The following is a 12,211-nucleotide window of genomic DNA, read 5'->3' as shown; positions in this document are numbered from 1 at the left end:
TTGACTTCTGACCTGCAGAACTCGGAGATGATAAATTGGCATTGCTTTAAGCCATGACGATGGTGGGGATTTGCTACAATAGTCACAAGAAGCTAACAAGGATAAAGGTGGGGTTCCCCTTATGGGTATTCACAAAGCATAAGGTATACTGCTCCTACCTGACCCTGAGATGGAGTCGGCTGGTCTGATGAAAGACAGGGAAAGACAGGCCTGGGGAAGACTGTTCTCAGAACTGAAGATGCTCACACCACAAGGACACTGCATGTCCCTACCTGGGACTTGGCAACCCATTCCTACAAGTAGTCAATGCTGACCTTTTGAAAATAGATATCGTGGAGCCGGCACTGTGGTGTAGCTGGTAAAACCACTGCCTGAGTGCCAGCATCCCATATGGGCGCCGGTTCAAGACCCGGTTGCTCCACTTCTGATCCAGCTCTCTGTTATGGCCTGGGAAAGCAGTATAAGATGACCCAGCTCCTTGGACCCCTGCACCCACATGGGAGACCCAGAAGAAGCTCCTGGCTCCTGGCTTCAGATCAGCACAGCTCCGGCCATTGTGGCCAATTGCGGAGTGAACCAATGGATGGAAGACCTCTCTCTCTCTCTCTCTGCCTCTCCTTCTCTCTGTGTGTAACTCTGACTTTCAAGTAAAACAAATAAATCTTTAAAAAAAAAAAAAAAGAAAATGTATATCAATGTATGGTTTATGTTTACGCTCCCTCCCAGGGATGGCAGGAAATTCTCTCTGGCATCATTTGGCTACTTGGTAGAGACTTGGCCCCTTGTTTTGGAACCCGGGGCACTGTTCTCTGTCCCCCTGTTCTACATCTCAGGTCTGCTCCCTGACCCCCACGCGGCTGGAATTCTGCACTCTAGCTCACGTGGCTCTATCCAGACCTTGCTTTGGGGTGGATCTTCTGCCTGATGTGACTCCTGCCTTTGCCCTTTTACACAGTTTAGATCTCTACATGTGCACCTCCGGCCTATTGCATAAACACGTCTGTGCTTTGGGACAAATTTGCGTCTTGCTGCCCCATTCTCTGACCTTGTTTTGTTTGTCTTCCAGCATGACCTAAGCTCCCAGATCTAGAGTTGACCTAGCTAGTCAGGGCTTGTTTTACCCCCTTAGAATTGATACACAAAGGAGCCTTCCTATCAAATTCTTCCACCTGCTTAGTTTAGCATCCCCACATTAAAAAGAAGGTCATTCTCCTCTGAGACCCGGGGAGAAGAGCAGCCACAACAAATCAACAACCTATGCTGGAGAGCTCTGCATATGTGTCCCCTTGGATGCTAAAAGGCCACTTCTGTAAGACACATTTTCACTGTTTCAGAGAACTGCTCCCTATCACCTCTCATGGCCATGTTGATCCAGGGGATGTGGCTACTCACAGTTCTCCACTCTCCTGGCCACAACAGCAATATGTGAGCTGGGCTGATTAGAACGCCCAACCCACCCTTCCAGCACAGCAACTGGTCCAGGATGGGGCACGTGACCTCAAGTCAGGAGCCATTTGTAGCCCTTCTTCAGAATGGTTTTGAGAGAAATCGGAGAAGGAGACTTTCCTGGGAAGGAGGTGAGGGAGCAACCTGGTGGGTGGGAGCCAGGTCTCTAATCTCACGGGGAGAGCTGGTTGGAGAGAACCAAGTAGACCCAAGGACACAAGGGTCACACAGAGAAGATAAACATTGGCCGCAGTTAAGTCCCTGGAGAAGCACACGGTCTGTGCTTCCAAGTGTGGCTCAGAGTCAGGGTGCCTCTCTGAACCCCAGTTTCCACTTTTATGAAAAGGACCTAACTCATGGAGCCATTTTGAGGACAGAATGAATCAATGTATGTGAAGGAGGTTGCACAGTGCCTGGCACATGATCATCTCACAATGAATTTTTTTTTTAAGATTTATTTACTTATTTGAAAGGCAGAGTTACAGAGAGGCAGAGAGAGAGAGAGAGAGAGAGAGAGAGAGAGGCCAGCGCCATAGCTCAGTAGGCTAATCCTCCACCTAGCGGCGCCGGCACACCGGGTTCTAGTCTCGGTCGGGGCGCTGGATTCTTTCCCAGTTGCCCCTCTTCCAGGCCAGCTCTCTGCTGTGGCCCGGGAAGGCAGTGGAGGATGGCCCAAGTACTTGGGCCCTGCACCCCATGGGAGACCAGGATAAGCACCTGGCTCCTGCCTTCAGATCAGCACAGTGCGCCAGCCACAGCGCACCAGCCGTGGCGGCCACTGGAGGGTGAACCAACGGCAAAAGGAAGACCTTTCTCTCTGTCTCTCACTATCCACTCTGCCTGTCAAAAAATAAAAATAAAAGAGAGAGAGAGAGAGAGAGAGAGAGGTCTTTCATCTGCTGGCTCACTCCTCAGATGGCTGCAATGACCAGAACTGTGCCGATCTGCAGCCAGGAGCCAGGATCATCTTTCAGTTCTCCCACATAGGTGCAGGGGCCCAAGGAGGACTTGGGCCATCTTCTACTGCTTTCCCAGGCCATAGCGGGGAGCTGGATCAGAAGTGGAGCAGCTGGGACCTGAATTGGCATCCACATGGGATGCTGGCACTTCAGGCGGCTTTACCCTCTAAGCCACAGTGCTGGCCCCCATCTCAACCCTTGTCCTGCCTTGGTTTGTTTTTGGAACAACTGATTTCCTCTTTTTGTCTAAGCTAGTGTGTGGTCACCACTACCTGCAACCTGAGGAGTCTCAGGGAATGTAGCCCATGCTTCCCTTAACTCCTAAATTCCATGAGTGGCTTTATGAAAAAGTCCCATAGTTGGATAAGTTTGGGCAACTCTTAGATAGCCATTGCCCTTTTTTTTTAATTCTTTCATTTACTTTTTTATTAATGTAAACCAGATATCATGTAGTTTGTTGATACAACTCTAAGAACATAATAGAAATTCTCTTCCTCCCTCCTTCCTTCCTTTCTGTTTTAATATTTACAATAGCATATTTTCAATTTACTTTACAGTCAAAGGCTTAATGCTCCACTAAATAAAGAGTTCAACAAAGGGCCGGCACTGTGGCATAGTTGGTAAAGCCACCGCCTGTAGTGCTGGCATCCCATACAGGGGCCGGTTCAAGTCCCAGCTACTCCACTTCTGATCCAGCTTTGTGATATGGCCTGGGAAAGCAGTGGAGAATGGCCCAAGATCTTGGGCCCCTGCATCTGTGTGGGAGAACTAGAAGAAGCTCTTGGCTCCTGGCTTCAGATCGGCCTAACCCCAACCATTATGGCCATTTGAGGAGTAAACCAGCAGATGGAAGACCTCTCTCTCTCTCCCTCTCTCTCCCTTTCTCCCTCTCTCTCTCTCCCTCTCTCTCCCTTTCTCCCTCTCTCTCTCTCCCTCTCTCTCTCTTTGCTTCTGTAGCTCTGTGTTTCAAACAAATAAATACATCTTTTTTAAAAAAAAGAGTTCAATAAGCAAAAAATAAAAAGACAATGTTCAGCAGGAACGAGGGCTATAGACAATAATCAAATCCCAAGATGTCAATTTCACTCATACACATTAAATTTTTTTACACTCTACATATTAGCTACCACAAATCAGAGTAAATGTGTGCTATTTGTCTTGGTGTAGGGCATTTTTCACTAAGCATAATAACCTCCAGTTGCATCCATTTAATTGTCTTTTCATTTGTGAGTTGCTCCCTCTTCGAGAACGACATTGTATTCTTTTTTTTTTTTTTTTTTTTTTTTTTTTTTTTGACAGGCAGAGTGGACAGTGAGAGAGACAGACAGAGAGAAAGGTCTTCCTTTTTTTGCCATTGGTTCACCCCCCCAATGGCTGCTGCGGCCGGCACATCGCGCTGATCTGAAGCCAGGAGCCAGGTGCTTATCCTGGTCTCCCATGGGGTGCAGGGCCCAAGGACTTGAGCCATCCTCCACTGCACTCCCGGGCCACAGCAGAGAGCTGGCCTGGAAGAGGGGCAACCAGGAAAGAATCCGGAGCCCCGACCAGGACTAGAACCCGGTGTGCCGGCGCCGCAATGGGGAGGATTAGCCTAGTGAGCCACGGCGCCGGCCATGACATCGTATTCTAATACAGGACAGACTCTGAGTGACCCTCTAGTCACAAAGGCAGTTGCTCATTATCTAACCTTCCCAAATGTATTTAAAATTTCCCTTGAAGTGGGGTTCCTTGTTGCTTCCTGTTACTTTTCCCCCATCCTGCAAAATTCGCATTCCACAGAATACATCTTAATGTGAGGAGCAGAAGATCCAGATAAAAACGCTGAGCGATCTGCCCCAGTTGAAGCCAGATCTGTCTGAACGTGAGCTGTGCACTCTCCCGACAGCTGCACACGCAACGTCTACACCCAGCACGACTCCCACCGATCACTTGAAAGGTGGGCGCCAGACACACTGGTTTTGAGCTTCCTTGTCCATTCCAAGTGCTGTTTTCCCAAAGGATCCAGTGTTATTGCTTGCCCTTGCAGATTCACATACAGCATGCCAAAGGAAGAGACAGAATTAAAGCTTTTTTGAAACAATGTTGAATAAATTATCTGAGACAAGCAGTGGCCCCTTCTCTGGGGCAAACGAAAAGGTTACAAGAATCCTTTCCTTTCCTTGTTCTAAGAGCTAACTGTGGAAGAAACACTAGCTTGGGAGATGTCTTTCATACTAATTCGCACTGTAGGATACCTTTGTCTTTATTTGTACAGTGGCCAAATTGCTGCACAAGTCACTCACATGTTGCTCTGGGCCAGATTCTAACTGCTGAGCCTCCAGAGCTATGTGTCTTGAACTGTAGGTCAAAATCTGGGCTGGTTATCATCATCGTGTGTATTATTATAACAATTATTGTTGTTGTTGTTGTTGTTGATATTGTTTGTTGGACCCTAGGAATGGTCAGAAGGGACTTGGACCTAGGCAGAGAGACCTGGCTCCTCTCTGGCAGCCTTGCAATCTAAATTAGACTGAGTTGTATAACAGCTCTAGGCATCTGATACGGGACTTGCCAAATTTCATGGCTTCAGGCACACGGAATGCACATCCCTGTTCCAGGGAGGCTAAATATTTTTCCAAATCAGTAGATAAAACAAACTCCCTGACCTCAACTTGCTGCCTGGCGCCTGGAGTCCTGAGAGGCTGGTGAGGAGTGTCTGCGTGCTATCAGGTGACAGGACACACTCAGCCTGGCTCCTGCGCTCAGGACCATGCGCTACCTGATCCCGTCTCCATCTTCCCAGCGAAGATTCTGGCCACAGCTTCAAGCCTGCAGTCCAGAGGGCAGGGGGCCAGGGCCAGACGCCATGAAATGCCATTGAACCAGCCTTGACGGCGACTGCGGCCTCCTGGCAATGCCCGCGGCAGCTGGTGACGGGGGCAAGCTACGCTCTCAGACGCGGGCACGTCAGGTCCCCACTGGCCGGAGTAAATATGAAGCGCAGCGTTTTCGGCCTCACGGAGCCAACCAAGTAGGGAGCTCATTCATCAAAGGGAGCCTGAAGCTTCCGACCTAAGGGCTTGCTGAGTGGGCACCTGGACTGTTAGTGACACCTACCGACTGTGCCCGGCACTGCCGCCTTACAAACAGGATGTACGAGAATTTGCTAAGCCTTGCTAGGACTCACGGGGTGGTCCAGAGAGAGGTGGAATAAATAGCAGAAGAGAGATCACAGAAGTTAGAAAGTATTCAAGTGCTTCATAGACTTCATAACCATTAATTTCATAAATCACGAGGTCCTGGGAGTTTGTCCAGGAGCGGTGTTACGGAGTCATTCGGCAGCATGTTGGAGCCTTCCTATTCTCTAGGGTTGGTCTTGGAGTTGTCCCTTACCATCTGCATTAAAATGCCATCTGCATTAAAAAAAATCAACTGATTGATTGTTTGACTTGAAAGAGCAACAGGGAGAGCGGAAGAGAGAAACAGAGATATTCCATCTACTAGCTCATTCCCCAAATGACGACAATAGCCAGCTCTAGGGCCAGGCCAAAGCCAGGAGCCTGGAACTCCATCCAGGTCTTCCTCATGGGTGGCAGGGGCCCATGTACTTGAGCCATCATCTGCTGTCTTCCATGTCCATTAGCAGGAAACTGGATCAGAAGTGGAGCTGCTGACACTCAAAACAGCACTGCGATATGGGATGCCAGCGTCGCAAGTAGTGATTTAACCTGCTATACCACAATGCTGGCCCGGTGCCACCTGTCTTGCGCACTCACACATTCCCATGGAGGTTCTTATGCATGCCTTTCTCCCCACTTCCTCCTCCTTCCTCCTCATTTTCTTGAAGGAAGCCATGTTTGATCAAGAAGCCTGAGTTTCCATTTCTTCTTAATCTTAGGGTCATCTAAATAGAGGGACTTTCTTCTTGTGTCCTCTGCTGAATCCAGGGTAGCTGTGAACCACCCAGCAGCTCAGGTCCTGAGAGACACACTGATCCAAATCACAGAGCCCCACTTCCTCCCACTAAGACCACTATGCTGAACTGGCCCCGCTGCGTGCTCCTGGAGGGCCCCATTCACTGTGCTGTTGGTCCTGACAGTCGACTCCGAAGGCAAGGGGAGCACCATTGGCCTATTCTGCACCCCCAGACCTACCTGCTATACTGTTCTGCATTCAGGTGGCCCTCGTATGATGGCCAGGCTTGTTTTAATTCCAGCACAACAGTGGACTGAGAAAGTTTCGCTCAGAGCTAAATCATCGTGCCCAAATACTCAAAACTGGAACCGTGGAAATGAAAGACTTTCCAAGCAAAAGTGAGTCTGGGGGCCAGTGCTGTGGCGTAATGGGTAAAGCTGCCGCCTGCAGTGCCAGCATCCCATATGGGTGTCGGTTCAAGTCCCAGCTGCTCCACTTCCTATCCAGTTCTCTGCTATGGCCTGGGAAAGCAGTAGAAGATGGCCCAACTCCTTGGGCCCCTGCACCCATGTGGGAGACCTGGAAAAAGCTCCTGGCTCCTGGCTTTGGATCAGCTCAGCTCCGGCTGTTAAGGCCAATTGTGGAGTGAACCAGCAGATAGAAGACTCTCTCTCTCTGTCTGCCTCTCCTTCTCTCTGTGTGTAACTCTTTCAAATTAATAAGTAAATCTTAAAAAAAAAAAAAGTGAGTCTATCATCCTGCCCTTTTTTATCACTGTCCATTTTTTAATGTTATTTTAAATTGTTTTTACTATTTTTGTATGTTTTAAATGCTTCTATATTTAGAAGAAGGAAGAGGAGGAGAAGGAGGAAGAAAAAGGAGGAAGAGGAGGAAACTCCTTTTGAAACTTCACTCAGATCGAAACACAGCACTCTGAGGGGCCAGAGCTGTCGGTCAGGAGCTAAACCCTGGGGCACCTAGTGCGGCTGGACGGGGCACTGGCACCACCTCCTCAGATGCAGACAGGTGCCCTGCTTTGAGGAGTGGTGGCAGGAGCTGAGAACAATGCCTCCACATTTGGGAAAAGAAATGAAGCTTTGTCTTTTACTGCCAACATTCTGCTTTGCTAGACTGAAACATTTTCTGCTGATTTGTCTTCAATAGCTGAAATGCATGTATAAAAGTAGTGCTTTTAAAAAATGCCATCACAGCCAGCGCCGCGGCTCACTAGGCTAATCCTCCGCCTTGCGGCGCTGGCACACCAGGTTCTAGCCCTGGTCAGGGCGCCGGATTCTGTCCCAGTTGCCCCTCTTCCAGGCCAGCTCTCTGCTGTGGCCCGGGAGTGCAGAGGAGGATGGCCCAAGTGCTTGGGCCCTGCACCCCATGGGAGACCAGGAGAAGCACCTGGCTCCTGGCTTCGGATCAGCGCGATGCGCTGGCTGCAGCGCACCGGTGGCGGCGGCCATTGGAGGGTGAACCAACGGCAAAAGGAAGACCTTTCTCTCTGTCTCTCTCTCACTGTCCACTCTGCCTGTCCAAAAAAAAAAAAAAAATGCCATCACAAACATGGGAAGCTCATCACTTCCAGGTGTGAATGTGTATGTCTTAGTCCTTTCACTATTGCTTGCACCTACAGGGGAGCCTATGGGGAATTTAGGGCAGATGTTTTGTGATCTTATTTGGTAAATACAAAGAATAGATGACCCGAGCCGTCCCGATGTGATTATTCCATCTCATCCCCTTTGTTGTTTTTATTGGGGCACTGGAGGTCTGTTGCTTGTCAGGAAGGAAGGATGAGGCAAGGGTGAAGAGGGTGAAGGAGGGATTATGGAGGGTCTCCACGGGAAGAGGACGTGCGAGCTATGTGGTCCACAACAGTCACCTCACACATGTTGGTGCCTAATCTCAAGCATTGAAGACACAAAGATGATTCGTGCTTTGTCCCTCCATGGGGGTAAGGGGGTGACAAATCCTAGACGTGAGAGAGCATCTCACGGGGTTGTCATGTTGGGATTCTGCCTCCACGGCCAACCATAGCCTCTGAAGCAGGGTGTGTGACCACTGCTCATGTGCCCAGCGAGGGGAACACAGGAAACAGGAAAAAGGAGCTTAGGAATCCACTCCTGAGTGGAACGAAGGCTTGGGCACCTTTACAGGACAGGAGTTAGGGAAGGAGGCAGTGACCGTGAACGGGGAAGTCATCCAAGGCAACTGAGCCATCAGAGGCAGCCACTGGGTCTCTGCCTTGGTCATTTCACAGCTCTGGGGAAAGCTTGTGCTAAATGATGTGACCCTGTACCAGCCGTGCCATAATGCAGAGGGAGAAGGGCCAGGCGTCCTGGTTAGGCCACTTCACCAAAAGGAAGATAGATTTCTCACCTGCAGCGTAGAGAGGGTGTTTGGGGTACAGAGGATGCATGTACAGGACAGGGAAGCGTGGGGGACAAACAACAGGGCTGCAGCTCCAGCTACTCCTCCCCTTGAGGAGCTCTCTTGCTACCATTAACCTTAAAGGATCTGATTTTTCTTTTTTCAGGAAATTGAGGATGGGAGATAACTACTTACAGGTACTACTGTTTCCTAAATGGAATGATCTAATCAATATGTAGAATAAAAGAACACCAGTCCCCTGGCTCCTGGAACAATCTTGCCCTGTGTTGAGGTGCCCATTGAACTTTAAAAAAATATATATTTATTTATTTATTTGAAAGCCAGAGTTACAGAGAGGCAGAGACAGAGAGAGAGAGGTCTTCCATCTGCTGGTTCACTCTCCAGATGGCCACACGGCCGGAGCTGCGCTGATCCAAAGCCAGGAGCCAGGAGCTTCTTCTGAGTCTCCCATGCAGGTGCAGGGGCCCAAGGATCTGGGCCACCTTCCCCTACTCTCTCAGGCCATAGCAGAGAGCAGGATCAGAAGTGTAACAGCTGGGACTCGAACCAGCGCCCATATTGGATACTGGCACCAAAGGGGTGGCTTTACCTGCTACACCACAGCACCGGCCTTGCCCATTGAACTTTTATAAAAGAAATTTTTTGAAATTTATTTATTTGAAAGGCAGAGTTAGAGAGAGAGGGAGAGACAAAGATCTTCCAACTGCTGCTTTACCCCTAAAATGGCCACAAAGCCAGGGCTGGGCCAGGAACCTAGAACTCCATCCAAGTCTCCCACTTGGGTGTCAGCAGCCCAAGCACTTGGGCCATTCTCTGTTGCTTTCCCAAGCACATTAGCAGAGAGCTCGGTCAGAAGTGGAAGAGCGGAGACTTGAACAAGCATCCATATGGGATGCCAGCATCACAGGCAATAGCTTAACCCACTGTGCCACAGCACCAGCCTCTCCCATTGAATTTTAACTGTGCCAGAGCTTAGTTCAAGTTGTTCCCAAGTCTGTCCACCTTGGAGCCAAAGGCATCTCAACAAACTCAGTGCTGGTTTGAACAAAGTACAGTTCACACTGCAAGAAGGAAAGGACCTCAGGATGGAAGGATGAGAGCATCTTTGTAACTCACAGCATTTCCTTTCCCAGGAAACAGAGCACTCTTTGAGAATTTCATTCTCACATCCGTAAACGCCTTGAAGGTACGTGTTCCACTTGGTGTCCTGTAGTGACTCTCAAATGCTGAGCATGTTAGGTGGCACACCCCAGGCCCTGAGTCATGATTTGTGAAACTGAATCGAACTGCAGAAGAAAATACCAATTACTGTACTCATATTTCCAAATTTCAAAATTGCTGAGGTCAAGAATCAGTGCAATGACTGGGACCAGCACAGTGGTGCAACAGCCATGTCTGTGGAGCTGGCATGCCATGTCAGAGCACTGGTTCAAGCTCCGGCTGCTCCTCTTCCAATTCAGCTCCCTGCTAATGCACCTGAGAAAGCAGTGGAAGATGCCTCAAGTGCTTGGGCTCCTGCACCCATGTGGGAGACCTGGATGGAGCTCTTGGCTCTTGATTTTGGCCTGGCCCAGCCACAAACATTGTGGCCATTTGGGCAGTGAATCAGTGGATGGAAGGTCTCTCTCTCTCTCTCTCTCTCTCTCTCTCTCTCTCTCTTTCATAAGTCTGTAAAAAGATGAGCATGTTGAATCTGCCTCCATGCCAACCTGAGGATACTTAACAGAAGGCATGCTGTAATCTCCCAGTGAGTGCTGACTTAGGCAATGAAATTTAACAAAATGAAAACCCAGGCTTTTGAAATATCTGCTGAAAATTGCTAGCGCCTTTCTCATTTTGATGAAGTTGGCTCATATTTGCCTCAGTTTGACTCAAGTTTCTCAATCTGTTTTTTTTCTTTTTTTGCAACATTCCTGGCATCGTCTCAAAAAAAATTATAAAACAGCAGTCTTAAGACAATCAGCAGAACATGTGAGTCAGAACTAAGACATAACTCAGGAATTTGAAATGCAAATAGGCCACTTTTTCTTGAAGTATCTGAACCACCAAACACATAGTAAATACAATGGATCGCTAAAGCTCTGGCCGTTGCGGCCAATTGGAGAGTGAACCATCGGATGGAAGACCTCTCTCTCCCTCTCTTTGCCTCTCCTCTCTCTGTGTAACTCTGACTTTCAAATAAAATAAAACAATTCTTAAAGAAAAAAAAAAAAAAGACCTGGCCTGATAAACAAGCAAACATAATGGCGCCCACCTCACAGGGTTGCCAGCTGGACGTATGTTGTCCAATATGGTAGCTGGGAGCCACGTGTGACCACGGAGAACTTGAAATGTGGTGATTGAGACCACAAAACAGAATTTTAAAACAGATTTTTAGATGAAATTTCTAACTTAAAATAATGGCATAAATTTCCATCGGACAGTTCTGGCCTAGACCTAGAGTGAATATAAGATGGAAAGATCTGGCTAGCTATGAGCAAATGGTCTGTTCTGTTGCTCGGGACAAGATCTTCACCGGAGATGCTCCTCCAGGAACCATTCCGCACGTCTCCCCCTGGGCAGAGGAGTCATCAGCCCAAACCCCTCCAAGCCCCCAAGCTCCCTTCCACTCCCAATCAATGGTCACTGCTCAGAAAACCACCAGGAAAGCATCTAACAAGGAAACAGAAGAGGGGGCCGGCACCGCGGCCCACTAGGATAATCCTCCACCTGGCGGCACCGGCACACCAGGTTCTAGTCCCGGTTGGGGTGCCAGATTCTGTCCTGGTTGCTCCTCTTCCAGTCCAGCTCTCTGCTGTGGCCCGGGAAGGCAGTGGAGGATGGCCCAAGTGCTTGGGCCCTGCACAACATGGGAGACCAGGAGAAGCACCTGACTCCTGCCTTTGGATAGGCGTGGTGTGCCGGCTGCGGCGGCCATTGGAGGGTGAACCAACGGCAAAAGGAAGACCTTTCTCTCTGTCTCTCTCTCTCTCTCTCACTGTCCACTTTGCCTGTCAAAAGAAAGAAAGAAAGAAAGAAAGAAAGAAAGAAAGGAAGAAAGAAAGAGAGAGAAACAGAAGAGGGGACCTAAGTGACAGATCTTCAGAGCCTCCCTCCTCCACCTCCGTGCCATCTGGTCCTCAGATGCCCCGACACTGTGGCAGATGACTATCAGGAAGCTCAGGGGGTGCCCAGGGGACGATGCCTTGGGCGCTCTTGGCTTCTTGGGCTCCACCCTGCAGATGCTTATCCTATGGACCAGCCTAGAAAACAGAGGAACCCAAAAGGCATCCCCACGAGGGGGAGATGGGTTGATCTTGGGGCTTTTCCTAAAAAGACAGACCCTAATCAGGACACCAGTGGAAGGAAGGGACCGCAGAAACCAATGGCAGCAGAGGGGACCACGCTAAAGGCCAAGGCGGTCTCAGAGCGGAGACAAGAGCAAAAGCACAGCCGCCTTACAGCCCCACGTCCACAGGCAGTGACAGGCGCCTGAGGCCGGGAGTGCCTGCGCTTCTATCAACATGCCCAGGACAGAACCT

The sequence above is a fragment of the Oryctolagus cuniculus genome, chromosome 14 (genome assembly GCF_964237555.1).
Source record: "Oryctolagus cuniculus chromosome 14, mOryCun1.1, whole genome shotgun sequence".
NCBI lineage: Eukaryota > Metazoa > Chordata > Mammalia > Lagomorpha > Leporidae > Oryctolagus > Oryctolagus cuniculus.
This window is presented reverse-complemented; position numbering follows the sequence as displayed.